Source organism: Petromyzon marinus, chromosome 2, assembly GCF_048934315.1.
Source record: "Petromyzon marinus isolate PM22_M1 ecotype Great Lakes invasive population chromosome 2, UKy_Petmar_22M1.pri1.0, whole genome shotgun sequence".
NCBI classification, from domain to species: Eukaryota; Metazoa; Chordata; class Hyperoartia; order Petromyzontiformes; family Petromyzontidae; genus Petromyzon; species Petromyzon marinus.
Window position 1 is genome coordinate 592,112 of NC_133668.1, and position 15,133 is coordinate 607,244.

Below are 15,133 nucleotides of genomic sequence, written 5' to 3' on the forward strand. Positions count from 1 at the left end.
TCAGGAGCTAAATGCCAATGTCGAGGTCTGTTGCTGCTGCTGCTGGCCACGACGAGAGGGCTTCAGCAGAGAGGAGAGTTCGTGTCGTGTCGCTGTGCCTCCTCCTCCGTGCAAGGAGCGGCAGACCACATTGCTTCACGATCAGGGCCACAGTTTGGGTTGCACGGTCACGATCGCACCACCACCGTGGCTTTGTCTTGAATTCCACATTCATGACGGAGACGTACACAGCGGCCTGTGTGAAGTTCCGATGATGTGGTTGGTGGTTCCACCAGCGGTGTCCTTGAGGAGGAATGTCAAAGCCAGGAGGTTGCGGTGTTTGGGTCTCGAATGCGGTGTTTGGGTCTCGAATGCGGCGTTCATTCTGGACGCCAACGCGTCAGCCGACTCCCATGCCATTTGGGTCGTTAGGAGTTATTTGACCATACTTCACCACGATAGTCATTGCGCTGTTGATGCAGATGGGAGCGTAGAACTACGGTACAACAATGAATGTTGCTGCGCTGCGCTACGATGCCCACGCACGAAGATCAATAACACTTTGGTGTCAAGTTTTGCCCAGTCCCAGGCAAAGTGCAGCCTTGAGTGGGAGTCTATAGGTCATCTTATTGAGACTTGTGGGAGGCGTTGACCAACAGGGTCGTTGCGCCTTGTGACGGCTCATTTGGGCTCCTCTCCCAATACTGTATTGTTTCACAGGGTTCCTGTCTGGCGAATGCAGCACTGTGCACAACGTCATGTACAGCCCGGTGATTCACCTTAGCCACGTCGTGTAAGAGTGTGAAGTGGCTCAGTCGGTGATTACTGTCACTGGAGGTTCCTAGCCAAAGATGGGAATTTACATTCATATGGTAGTGGTGAATTGACACAGCATGCCCGCTCTTGAGTTCTGAAAAACAGTGCAGACTTGTAACAATGGAAGATAAGGCATCAATGATAACATATTTATTTACGGCTGATTACAGCTGATTGTCTATGGTCCTATTGGAGTCAAACACTTTAAAGTATAATTTGTCTTAAGAGAGCACTTTTAATTGTTTCATATTTGGGGCTTGGACGAGTCTCGCTTATATAATACACCCACTTGCACTGGTACGGTATATGATGTTCGCACGGTTACGGCACGTGTTTTTTGAAGCGTGGCAGGTGTGCCCTTGTTCAACATCTTCCCAGCCGGGTCACACTCAAACAAAGTATGCTTCACTCTGCTCCGTGCAGTGTGTCTTCCAGATAGCAATCGCAGCCACAGTGTGTTGCACCTTAAACCAGTACCACATTGTGCCACTGTATGCAATCAGCATACAGTGACGACCCCCACCCCCTTGGCAAACATTTGGTCACAATCTACACCAGTGACATCCAAGGCGTGCTCCCCCCAAACCCAACATCTTATTAAACATTCAAATGCACAGCACACTGTAAGGGCACAGCTGGAGAAGGATGCAAAGACATAATAAATATATACGTTTAAACAAATTACACAAGAGAACATCTAAGGTAAGAATGACGATGGCGAGTCCACGAGTGGGGGGGGGAGGTGTTCGGGAGGTTTGGGGAGCAGCAGGTCCATTGTCGGAAGTGTCTATCAAGAATATGGGAGCAAGTTTATACAAGAACATCCAAGCATGCGTAGGTCTACACTCGATATGAATGCAGGTGCATTATATATTAAAGAAAACTTGTCGGTTAGTGAATGTTTTCTTAAAATTAAAGTTCACCTGGTTGTTCACAAGCCGCCGTCCCACCGACCTGTTGGTTGAGTCGCAATGCCCCGAAGCTTCTGCCATGAAACACCACGTGTCGTTGTAAAGTCGGGGCTGTATATTCTGAGACTTGTTTTTCTGCATTTTGTCTTTTATCCAGGTGCCACTTTTTGGGAGTTGAAAAGTCTACCCATTATTAAGAATGTGGAATCCACCGTCAGGTAAGGAAGGGAATGAGAGATTGAAGAGGCAGATTGGTGTGATTTTATTGCTTTGTATACATATTAAAATATCTTCCTGTACTGTTTATACACTTTCAATTAATACCAATAAATAATATATTTCTAAGTATTTTGACAAATGAGTATGTTGCCCAATTGATTTTAGGCCACCAGTATCACAAGTTATGACTACATTCTTTTAAATTATTTGCTCATAGTTACATTTGTGTGTGTCCCAGTGAGTAAGCTTCAGTGGATATACAGTTATTGTTGTTTTGCTCATTTTTAAGTGAAAGTACTTTTAAAAAATTCTATAAACTTATATAATAATTATTCTATGCTTCTTTCGGTAAAGTCATGTAGATATAAAAAAAGAGAATACAAATATCACGACGTTTCGATCGCAACACAAGCAGTCGTCATCAGGCAAAGGAGTCAGCCTCTAAAGGCAAGCTGATTAAGGTTTGGGGATGGGCGTAGCCCAAGTGCATCAACAGCACCGGAAGTATGGGCGGTGCACTCGTGCGCCGCAACAATGCCAATGCAGCAACAATGCCAATGCAGCAACAATGCCAATGCAGCAACAATGCCAATGCAGCAACAATGCCAATGCAGCTATCAACAGAACCAGGAGCATGGGCGGTCCACGAGTGCCAATGCAGCAGAATGTCAATGCAGCAGCAAAAATCCCTGCACCGCGCTCCACACACCACACTGCTGACGGTGGAGGTTGATTGACAAGAAAACACAAGTCAAGTCATGACCCAAAGTGGTTGAATTAGTTCTTTTTTGTTTGTTAATTTTAGTTCATTTATTTGGTATAGCCTTGTGAGCCATTCGGCTCTTGAATCAGGTGCAACCGCAGCAAAAAAAAAACATGAACAAGAAAACATCTTAAAGTGACTGCAAAAAGAAAATCCAGGAAAAAATAAAAATATTCCTGAAAAAGCACCGTACACCAACGCTGTGTGCAAAAATCCCAGTGGGATGCAAAGTCAAACAACAACAACAACCACAAGACAACTTAGATTAAGGCCATCAGTCTAACTTCATACTACAATAAACAAAAACATGGCCAAACCAAAAAACGTTTTCGAAATCACCAAAATAAAGCCATAAATGCAATGTAACAGCGATCATAGGGACTGTGACCGACATCTTTCCAATGATTGCTGAGTCTATAACCTTCCTCTCGGTTGAAATTGTCTCTGTATATATGGATTTTACTTGTTGCCTTAGCGAATTATCACATGTGTGCACTTTGCAAAGCAGAGTTAACTGAGTAAACCAGCTCGGATTGCTTACCTGCAACTGCCATTCAGTACAATTAAGTTATCCTCAAACATTGATTTTCTGGCCATGGCCTTTTTTTGCCGGCCCATTGGTCTAAATGTAATAGAGCAGCGCCGGTACGAAACCTAATCGTCCTGCAGCAGCAGCAGCAGCCCATCTGCCCTGCCACTTGCCCTCTGTGGTGGCATGACAGCGTAGGAATAGGAACCATTCTGAAAAGTGCAAGTTTACATGTTCAGTGTTCAGAGAAGTGCCAGTTTACGTGTTCAGTGTTCTGAGAAGTGCCGGCATGGCGAACCGTCGTAGTCCAGCCGATTTCCACTACCTGTGCAGATCTTAATGAATTCGAAGAAATAGTCAAACTTGTGTCATTTTATATAATTGGAGGACCTTGATATCTTGTAAATTCGTAAAAACACAAGACCTTGGTCAATGTCTGCATATGATATATTTGATGCACCACACTTTGTGTAATTTTTCTTATATAACAATATTACAAAGTTACATATATTCATGCCCTCACAATCATATGTGCAACCATGCCCCAGATCATGCTGCCTTTGACATAACCAGAACATGGTGTACTGCTCCAGCTTATTAACTCAATACCACCAAACTGATGAGCCAAAATTAAACAGTGTTGATAACATAGTCTTCAATAATTTGCCAATATTTTCACCAAATACAAAAAACAAGATTTTATTTAAATTTTGAATACAACATAATAAGTGTTTTTTTCTTTCTTGCAGGTCAGTCACCTTACCCACCAGGGTCATACCCTCCAAACCCTAACATCCCCCCTGGCTACCCCCAGGCAGGGTACCCAGGTGGCCAGCCAGGGTACCCAGGTGGCCAGCCAGGGTACCCAGGTGGCCAGCCAGGGTACCCAGGTGGCCAGCCAGGGTACCCTGGTCCCCTTCCAGGCCAGCAAGGATACCCTCAAGGGCCCTATCCGTGCCCCCCTGGGCAACCCCATGGCCCAGTGGTGTGCCCCCCAGGCCCCGTGCCTGGTTATCCCCATGGCCAGCCCCATGGTCAGCCCCATGGCCACTCCCATGGCCACCCCCATGGCCACCCCCATGGCCACCCCCCTGGCCATGCTGTTGGCCCTCATGGCCTCCCAGTGGTTCCGGGGCACGGGCAGCACAAGCACAAGAAGGCAAAGAAGAATAAGGATCACAAGAAGCATAAGCAGCATAAGCATGGCAAGGTGGGCTCGGAAGTTAGTGTCTTCCACTTAAAAGGGGGTTGTATTATTATTTAAGTATTAATTTTAAAAAAATTATAATCAAAGGGCTGTGCATATACACATTAATCTGGTAGTTAGTTATGACATTGGGTAGTAAGTAGTGGAAGTTTGTGACGATAATTTAGATATGTTCTAATACAATTTTGTAATGTTATAATCCTTCAAATCTAATTTTGCAAAGGAATTCCAACTCGATTGAAGACCTACCATTATTTAAACTTTTGAAATTGAATATGCACTTTGAAGTTACCACTTCAAATGATTTGTTGATGATCCTATGAGATCTAGTAACACTAAATGGTAAATATTGTAATTGTTATAGATCATGTTGATTATAATTTTCTTTAAAAGCTGCATGAAGTGCAACACACATCAGTGCACCATTGGTGGTGCGGGGCTGTTGGCTGACTGCCGTCTTTCCATTCACTTTCCGCACACATCCGCAGAGCTCCTCCTCCTCTTCCTCCAGCAGCGACTGATGACCGAGAAGGCGACAACCTTCGTGAAGATGAAATGCCAGCATCACATTCTATCCCTCCATGGTTAAACTAAAATTCTTATTATGCTAATTAAATTAATTCTAAGGTTTATGCAGTGGGTTTTTTTTACTTTCTTTCCTTCACCCGGTGTATGTTTTAAAGCAAACTCCTTGCACTACACCATAACTTGTCCTTGCAGCTGTAACCCAAGTTATTTGAAAACAAATTGTCATGGGTACTATGAGCAGCAATGTTTAATGCAATATACAAGCACAGTGTTGTTACTGAGGTTGGAAAACACTCCTTTCATAATGAGGATGTAAGATTGGTTGAGTAAAACTTTGTACCCAAGGCATGCAGCAGCAAGACGAGTAGAGTCCAGGATATAATCTGTGGGAAAAGAGGAAGAGGCTACAAGAGGGCCTAGACGCTGCTGCATGGAGCAGCTTCTGTTCTCACAGTGGGGCGGAGAGGGAGGCATTCAGAGTGGTGGGGGGGGCACACAAGAAGTCACGTGATTTACGGGAGCCTTGAGGTGATTTAGCTACATGGAAACGTCAGATCGCGCTGTGCTGTTCTTACACGTAGCCTATCAACCACGGCTATGTCAGGTTGCGTTGGTGGTTATGATAGAACCGGAAATAGAGGAGGGAAATGACCTTCGCCCATCGTGTCCCGCTTTAAAAAATACTTTCTTTTTTCTTTGTTTTAACCTGCGACTTAGAATTGAATTCTCAAAGAACAATATACAGGGTGTTTCAAATTTCAAAGCAGTATATTTCACGATAGCAACATGTTACAATTACACAAAAAGTTACAAACGGTTTAATGAGTTATCAAGTTTTACCAACCATTTTATAAATGCTCCATGTGCCCTCCACCTGCAGTACGGACAACATCGAGACGAGAGTTGAATTCGTCCCAAACGCCTCTCAAAGTGTCTTCTTCCACTGAAGTCACCTCTGCAGTGATCCTGTTTTTGAGGTCATCCAGATTAGTCGCAAACGGTAGCACAAAAACACCACGGTCTTTGACGTATCCCCACAAGAAAAATTCGCAGGGTGTGATGATGTCTGGGGATCTTGGGAGCCAAGAGTGTAGCGCCAAGTCTTAGGGTCCCGCGCGACCTATCCAACGTTGAGGCAGAGTGTCTTGCGAATGACTGAGGCTAGGGGCTGTTTGTACCCTGGGAGAGGCATCTAGCGGTAATCATTTGAAACTATGCCCCGCCTTCAAGTGGTAAGAGTTTAATTCTTGGGCAGTTCGTGGTTGCAGAGATATAGCGATTTCAAATCGGGTCTATTATTTTGAAACGCCCTGTACATGTTAAATCGTCTTACTGCACGGGGAGTGAATTGTGTGGGAATGTGTAGTGCAAATGTAAGGAGATTCTTGCCTTTCACCCAAAGTGCTTGCAAATATAGCTTTGAAAATGTACATAGGATCTCTGCTGTGGTATACACACATCGAGCTGAATTAATGTTTGCAGAATTGCATTTTCACCAACACAGTAGTTGTTAGACATTCCGAATATCCACTTTTATCAGCTACTTTAGATTTTTGTTAGAAATGCAAATTCTGTGAATACTAAAGCAGGTCTTCACTGTTTTGTGTACTGTACTAAAATTCAATGCTCATATTTGAGATATGCAATCATTAAAACAATCTATAACATACTGCTCACTTCATGTATATTTCATTTGTCATTTTGTCTGTAAATACACCGAAATGTTTGACCAGACTCGCAGACAGTATATCACACCCATAACAACATTGTTATTATCTGTAAGTGAATCTGCAAAAGTGCCGTGATGTTGCTACAACTCAATGTTGTGCTGTATCGATGAAAAATACAGTACTTTCCACTTTGTTCTATGTTAGGGTCAAACATTCCAGTACAGGACCCTCCTGAAGGAGTCTGAAGACTGAAATGAGTGCGAGGTGAATACATTATGATGATTGGTTCTTCTTCCAAGGCACGTCTGAGTGTATTGTCAACTATCTCTGTCATAAAATTTTGATTTAAAGCTTTCATGACTGCAGTGATTCATATTCTTGGTTCTTTCGGTAAAGTCACGTTGAAGGGAAACGAAATAAAAAATATATAAAACAATTATTTTATTGTTTCCCTTCAACGTGACTTTACCGAAAGAACCGAGAATATATATCTCTGTCATGTTTTCCTAGATGGTAATTCATTTTCACAATTTGAGGGGGGAAAAAGCCCCGGGGGAATTGAAAAAAAGCCGGCCTGTTGACGCGAGGGTTTTAAATATCACTTCATGAGCACCGAAAGTTTTACTCTTGCACAATCTTTGAATACATACTCTTTGGTTCTTTCAGTAAAGTCAAATAGGTAGAAAAATAACAGAGCACGACGTTTCGATCGCAACACAAGCAATCGTCATCAGGTGAGATGATTGCAGCCTGCTTCAGCAGTTTCCCTGCTGTAATTGCCTCGCCTGATGACGATTGCTTCAGCAGTTTACCGCTGTAATTGCCTCACCTGATGACGATTGCTTCAGCAGTTTTCCTGCTGTAATTGTCTCACCTGATGACGATTGCTTCAGCAGTTTTCCTGCTGTAATTGTCTCACCTGATGACGATTGCTTCAGCAGTTTCCCTGCTGTAATTTGTCTCACCTGATGACGATTGCTTCAGCAGTTTTACCGCTGTAATTGTCTCACCTGATGACGATTGCTTCAGCAGTTTTACCGCTGTAATTGTATCACCTGATGATGATTGCTTCAGCAGTTTTACCGCTGTAATTGTCTCACCTGATGACGATTGCTTCAGTTTTACCGCTGTAATTACCTCACCTGATGACGATTGCTTCAGCAGTTTACCGCTGTAATTGCCTCACCTTATGACGATTGCTTCAGCAGTTTTCCTGCTGTAATTGCCTCACCTGATGACGATTGCTTCAGCAGTTTTCCTGCTGTAATTGCCTCACCTGATGACGATTGCTTCAGCAGTTTTCCTGCTGTAATTGTCTCACCTGATGACGATTGCTTCAGCAGTTTTACCCCTGTAATTGTCTCACCTGATGACGATTGCTTCAGCAGTTTCCCCGTTGTAATTGTCTCACCTGATGACGATTGCTTCAGCAGTTTTACCGCTGTAATTGTCTCACCTGATGACGATTGCTTCAGCAGTTTTACCGCTGTAATTGTCTCACCTGATGACGATTGCTTCAGCAGTTTTACAGCTCGAATTGTCTCACCTGATGACGATTGCTTCAGCAGTTTTACCGCTGTAATTACCTCACATGATGACGATTGCTTCAGCAGTTTACCGCTGTAATTGCCTCACCTGATGACGATTGCTTCAGCAGTTTTCCTGCTGTAATTGTCTCACCTGATGACGATTGCTTCAGCAGTTTCCCTGCTGTAATTGCCTCACCTGATGAGGATTGCTTCAGCAGTTTTACCACTGTAATTGTCTCACCTTATGACGATTGCTTCAGCAGTTTTACCGCTGTAATTGCCTCACCTGATGACGATTGCTTCAGCAGTTTTCCTGCTGTAATTGCCTCACCTGATGACGATTACTTCAGCAGTTTTCCTGCTGTAATTGCCTCACCTGATGACGATTGCTTCAGCAGTTTCCCTGCTGTAATTGCCTCACCTGATGACGATTGCTTCAGCAGTTTTACCGCTGTAATTGTCTCACCTGATGACGATTGCTTCAGCAGTTTTACCGCTGTAATTGTATCGCCTGATGACGATTGCTTCAGCAGTTTTACCTCTGTAATTACCTCACATGATGACGATTGCTTCAGCAGTTTACCGGTGTAATTGCCTCACCTGATGACGATTGCTTCAGCAGTTTTCTTGCTGTATTTGCCTCACCTGATGACGATTGCTTCATCAGTTTTACCGCTGTAATTGTCTCACCTGATGACGATTGCTTCAGCAGTTTTACCGCTGTAATTGTCTCACCTGATGACGATTGCTTCAGCAGTTTCCCTGCTGTAATTGCCTCACCTGATGACGATTGCTTCAGCAGTTTTACCGCTGTAATTGTCTCACCTGATGACGATTGCTTCAGCAGTTTTCCCCGCTGTGATTGTCTCACCTGATGACGATTGCTTCAGCAGTTCCCCTGCTGTAATTGTATCACCTGATGACGATTGCTTCAGCAGTTTCCCTGCTGTAATTGTCTCACCTGATGACGATTGCTTCAGCAGTTTTACCGCTGTAATCGTCTCACCTGATGACGATTGCTTCAGCAGTTTTACCGCTGTAATTGTCTCACCTGATGACGATTGCTTCTGCAGTTTTACCGCTGTAATTGTATCACCTGATGACGATTGCTTCAGCAGTTTTACGCCTGTAATTGTCTCACCTGATGACGATTGCTTCTGCAGTTTTACCGCTGTAATTGTATCACCTGATGACCATTGCTTCAGCAGTTTTACGCCTGTAATTGTTTCACCTGATGACGATTGCTTCAGCAGTTTTACCGCTGTAATTTGTCTCACCTGATGACGATTGCTTCAGCAGTTTTACCGCTGTAATTGTCTCACCTGATGACGATTGCTTCAGCAGTTTTACCGATGTAATTGTATCACCTGATGGCGATTGCTTCAGCAGTTTTACGCCTGTAATTGTCTCACCTGATGACGATTGCTTCAGCAGTTTTCCTGCTGTAATTGCCTCACCTGATGACGATTGCTTCAGCAGTTTTACCGCTGTAATTGTCTCTCCTGATGACGATTGCTTCAGCAGTTTTACCGCTGTAATTGTCTCACCTGACGATTGCTTCAGCAGTTTTACCGCTGTAATTGTCTCACCTGATGACGATTGCTTCAGCAGTTTTCCTGCTGTAATTGCCTCACCTTATGACGATTGCTTCAGCAGTTTTACGCCTGTAATTGTATCACCTGATGATGATTGCTTCAGCAGTTTTACCGCTGTAATTGTCTCACCTGATGACGATTGCTTCGCGGTTTTCCTGCTGTAATTGTCTCACCTGATGACGATTGCTTCAGCAGTTTGACGCCTGTAATTGTCTCATCTGATGACGATTGCTTCAGCAGTTTTACTGCTGTAATTTGTCTCACCTGATGACGATTGCTTCAGCAGTTTCCCTGCTGTAATTGTCTCACCTGATGACGATTGCTTCAGCAGTTTTACTGCTGTAATTCTCACCTGATGACGATTGTTTCAGCAGTTTTACCGCTGTAATTGTCTCACCTGATGACGATTGCTTCAGCAGTTTTACCGCTGTAATTGTCTCACCTGATGACGATTGCTTCAGCAGTTTTACCCCTGTAATTGTCTCACCTGATGACGATTGCTTCAGCAGTTTCCCCGTTGTAATTGTCTCACCTGATGACGATTGCTTCAGCAGTTTTACCGCTGTAATTGTCTCACCTGATGACGATTGCTTCAGCAGTTTTACCGCTGTAATTGTCTCACCTGATGACGATTGCTTCAGCAGTTTTACCGCTCGAATTGTCTCACCTGATGACGATTGCTTCAGCAGTTTTACCGCTGTAATTACCTCACATGATGACGATTGCTTCAGCAGTTTACCGCTGTAATTGCCTCACCTGATGACGATTGCTTCAGCAGTTTTCCTGCTGTAATTGTCTCACCTGATGACGATTGCTTCAGCAGTTTCCCTGCTGTAATTGCCTCACCTGATGAGGATTGCTTCAGCAGTTTTACCGCTGTAATTGTCTCACCTTATGACGATTGCTTCAGCAGTTTTACCGCTGTAATTGCCTCACCTGATGACGATTGCTTCAGCAGTTTTCCTGCTGTAATTGCCTCACCTGATGACGATTACTTCAACAGTTTTCCTGCTGTAATTGCCTCACCTGATGACGATTGCTTCAGCAGTTTCCCTGCTGTAATTGCCTCACCTGATGACGATTGCTTCAGCAGTTTTACCGCTGTAATTGTCTCACCTGATGACGATTGCTTCAGCAGTTTTACCGCTGTAATTGTATCGCCTGATGACGATTGCTTCAGCAGTTTTACCTCTGTAATTACCTCACATGATGACGATTGCTTCAGCAGTTTACCGGTGTAATTGCCTCACCTGATGACGATTGCTTCAGCAGTTTTCTTGCTGTATTTGCCTCACCTGATGACGATTGCTTCAGTAGTTTTACCGCTGTAATTGTCTCACCTGATGACGATTGCTTCAGCAGTTTTACCGCTGTAATTGTCTCACCTGATGACGATTGCTTCAGCAGTTTCCCTGCTGTAATTGCCTCACCTGATGACGATTGCTTCAGCAGTTTTACCGCTGTAATTGTCTCACCTGATGACGATTGCTTCAGCAGTTTTCCCCGCTGTGATTGTCTCACCTGATGACGATTGCTTCAGCAGTTCCCCTGCTGTAATTGTATCACCTGATGACGATTGCTTCAGCAGTTTCCCTGCTGTAATTGTCTCACCTGATGACGATTGCTTCAGCAGTTTTACCGCTGTAATCGTCTCACCTGATGACGATTGCTTCAGCAGTTTTACCGCTGTAATTGTCTCACCTGAAGACGATTGCTTCTGCAGTTTTACTGCTGTAATCGTATCACCTGTTGACGATTGCTTCAGCAGTTTTACGCCTGTAATTGTCTCACCTGATGACGATTGCTTCTGCAGTTTTACCGCTGTAATTGTATCACCTGATGACGATTGCTTCAGCAGTTTTACGCCTGTAATTGTCTCACCTGATGACGATTGCTTCAGCAGTTTTACCGCTGTAATTTGTCTCACCTGATGACGATTGCTTCAGCAGTTTTACCGCTGTAATTGTCTCACCTGATGACGATTGCTTCAGCAGTTTTACCGATGTAATTGTATCACCTGATGGCGATTGCTTCAGCAGTTTTACGCCTGTAATTGTCTCACCTGATGACGATTGCTTCAGCAGTTTTCCTGCTGTAATTGCCTCACCTGATGACGATTGCTTCAGCAGTTTTACCGCTGTAATTGTCTCTCCTGATGACGATTGCTTCAGCAGTTTTACCGCTGTAATTGTCTCACCTGACGATTGCTTCAGCAGTTTTACCGCTGTAATTGTCTCACCTGATGACGATTGCTTCAGCAGTTTTCCTGCTGTAATTGCCTCACCTTATGACGATTGCTTCAGCAGTTTTACACCTGTAATTGTATCACCTGATGATGATGATGATTGCTTCAGCAGTTTTACTGCTGTAATTGTCTCACCTGATGACGATTGCTTCGCGGTTTTCCTGCTGTAATTGTCTCACCTGATGACGATTGCTTCAGCAGTTTTACTGCTGTAATTCTCACCTGATGACGATTGCTTCAGCAGTTTTACCACTAATTGTATCACCTGATGACGATTGCTTCAGCAGTTTTACCGCTGTAATTGTCTCACCTGATGACAATTGCTTCAGCAGTTTTACCGCTGTAATTGTCTCACCTGATGACGATTGCTTCAGCAGTTTTCCTGCTGTAATTGCCTCACCTGATGACGATTGCTTCAGCAGTTTTACCGCTGTAATTGTCTCACCTGATGACGATTGTTTCAGCAGTTTTACCACTGTAATTGTCTCACCTGATGACGATTGCTTCAGCAGTTTTACCGCTGTAATTGTCTTACCTGATGACGATTGCTTCAGCAGTTTTACCGCTGTAATTGTCTCACCTGATGACGACTGCTTCAGCAGTTTTCCTGCTGTAATTGCCTCACCTGATGACGATTGCTTCAGCAGTTTTACCGCTGTAATTGTCTCACCTGATGACGATTGCTTCAGCAGTTTTACCGCTGTAATTGTCTCACCTGATGACGATTGCTTCAGCAGTTTTACCGCTGTAATTGTCTCACCTGATGACGATTGCTTCAGCAGTTTTACCGCTGTAATTGTCTCACCTGATGGCGATTGCTTCAGCAGTTTTACCGCTGTAATTGTCTCACCTGATGACTATTGCTTGTGTTGTGATCGAAACGTCGTGATCTATTATTTTATACCTACGTGACTTTACCGAAAGAACCAAAGATTATGGATTCCTGCAGTCACGAAAGCTTCAAATTAAAATATTTTAATCTTTTAATCGCATTGTGGTCCATGCACTGTGTTATGACCCAGGCGACCCGAGTGACTTCTGTTACCAATCTAATGTCTTGAGCCCCTTCACTCGAGGTACTCGATAAAGTGTAACCTGTTCCCTGGGTACTGTATGTGTTTTGTCAACCTGCACCAACCAGCGTGGTGAAGTATGGTCAAACAACCCCCACGACTGACACGGCACGTGGAGGCCATCACCCAGCAAGAGTATTGACGGGGCTGTAAATTGTTGTACTTTAAATATTGAATTTGCCAAATTAATTTCAAGCTGAGTTATATATTCGTATTGCATGAATGCTGTACAGTACTGTTTGTTTCACGTTTGTATACCTGCAAATTGTTCCAACACATTTGTAGTAATCCGGCACTTTCTCCACGAGGGCTACCTCGTGTAGATTTGTGATACAACCCGTGGCGTGGCCAGGAGATGGCAGTACAGATAATGGATTCACGAAGCCATCCGAGTGGTGTTGGGAATGTTCTCCTGATGATGATGTTGGGAACGTTCTCCTGATGTTCTCCTGATGTTTATGTTGTGAATGTTCTCCTGATGTTTATGTTGGGAATGTTCTCCTGATGATGATGTGAATGTTCTCCTGATGTTATCCTGATGATGATGTTGGGAATGTTCTCCTGATGATGATGTTGTGAATGTTCTCCTGATGTTATCCTGATGATGATGTTGTGAATGTTCTCCTGATGTTATCCTGATGATGATGTGAATGTTCTCCTGATGTTATCCTGATGATGATGTTGGGAATGTTATCCTGATGATGATGTTGTGAATGTTTTCCTGATGTTATCCTGATGACGTTGGGAATGTTATCTTAATGTTATCCTGATGATGATGGGAACGTTATCCTGATGGTGTTGGGAATGTTCTCCTGATGATGATGTTGGGAACGTTATCCTGATGTTATTCTGATGGTGTTGGGAACGTTATCCTGATGTTATCCTGATGATGATGGGAACGTTATCCTGATGGTGTTGGGAATGTTATCCTGATGATGATGTTTGGAACGTTATCCTGATGTTAGGCTGATTATGTTGGGAATGTTATCCTGATGGTGTTGGGAATGTTCTCCTGATGATGATGTTGGGAATATTATCCTGATGTTATCCTGATGATGTTGGGAACGTTATCCTGATATTATCCTGATGATGATGATGTTGGGAATGTTATCCTGATGTTATCCTGATGGTGTTGGGAACGTTATCCTGATGTTATCCTGATGATGTTGGGAATGTTATCCTAATGTTATCCTGATGATGTTGGGAACGTTATCCTGATGTTATCCTGATGATGATGTTGGGAAAGTTATCCTGATGTTATCCTGATGGTGTTGGGGATGTTATCCTGATGTTATCCTGATGATGTTGGGAACGTTATCCTGAGGTTAGCCTGATGTTATCCTGATGATGTTGGGAATGTTATCCTGATGTTATCCTGATGTTGGGAATGCTATCCTGATGTTATCCTGATGGTGTTGGGAATGTATCCTGATGTTATCCTGATGGTGTTGGGAATGTTATCCTGATGTTATCCTGATGATGTTGGGAATGTTATCCTGATGTACACTCTCTCAATTTAATCTCGCACGAGGCATTCTTCACGTTCCTTCGCGTCGCATTGGCCAGACAACCACATTGTCAGAATCCTCGTGAAAAGGCTCGACAATCGCCAAGGCTTGCCTAGAGAAGATGCCTCGCACGGCTAGTTCCATTTCCCTTGCAAGGCACCGCAAAAGGCACTCATCAGTAGTGGCCAGTTGCCTTAAATATTGTGGGCAGCAAAGGGCAGTGCATTAAAAAAAATCGAGCATTGTACTGCACACTTCTATGCTCCCTGTCTTAACCAGCGTGGTGAAATCAATAGTGGGGGGTGCGTCTTGGAAGGTGCGTCTTATAATCCGGTAGTTGTGGGGGTCTTGGGTGGGTGTTACTATCCAGATCGTCTTGCCATCTGGTCGATACGGTAACTGCATACCGATCAGCCCCTTATCATTGCCTACCTTATAACAGACCAATTCAGACCTTATTGGCCACCCCGTGCCCCTTATACATCTCAACGTTCATCCTCCAACGTCCCATCACAAGGGAGAAACACAGAGACCAAAAATATAGTTTTTCTGCCCGTATTG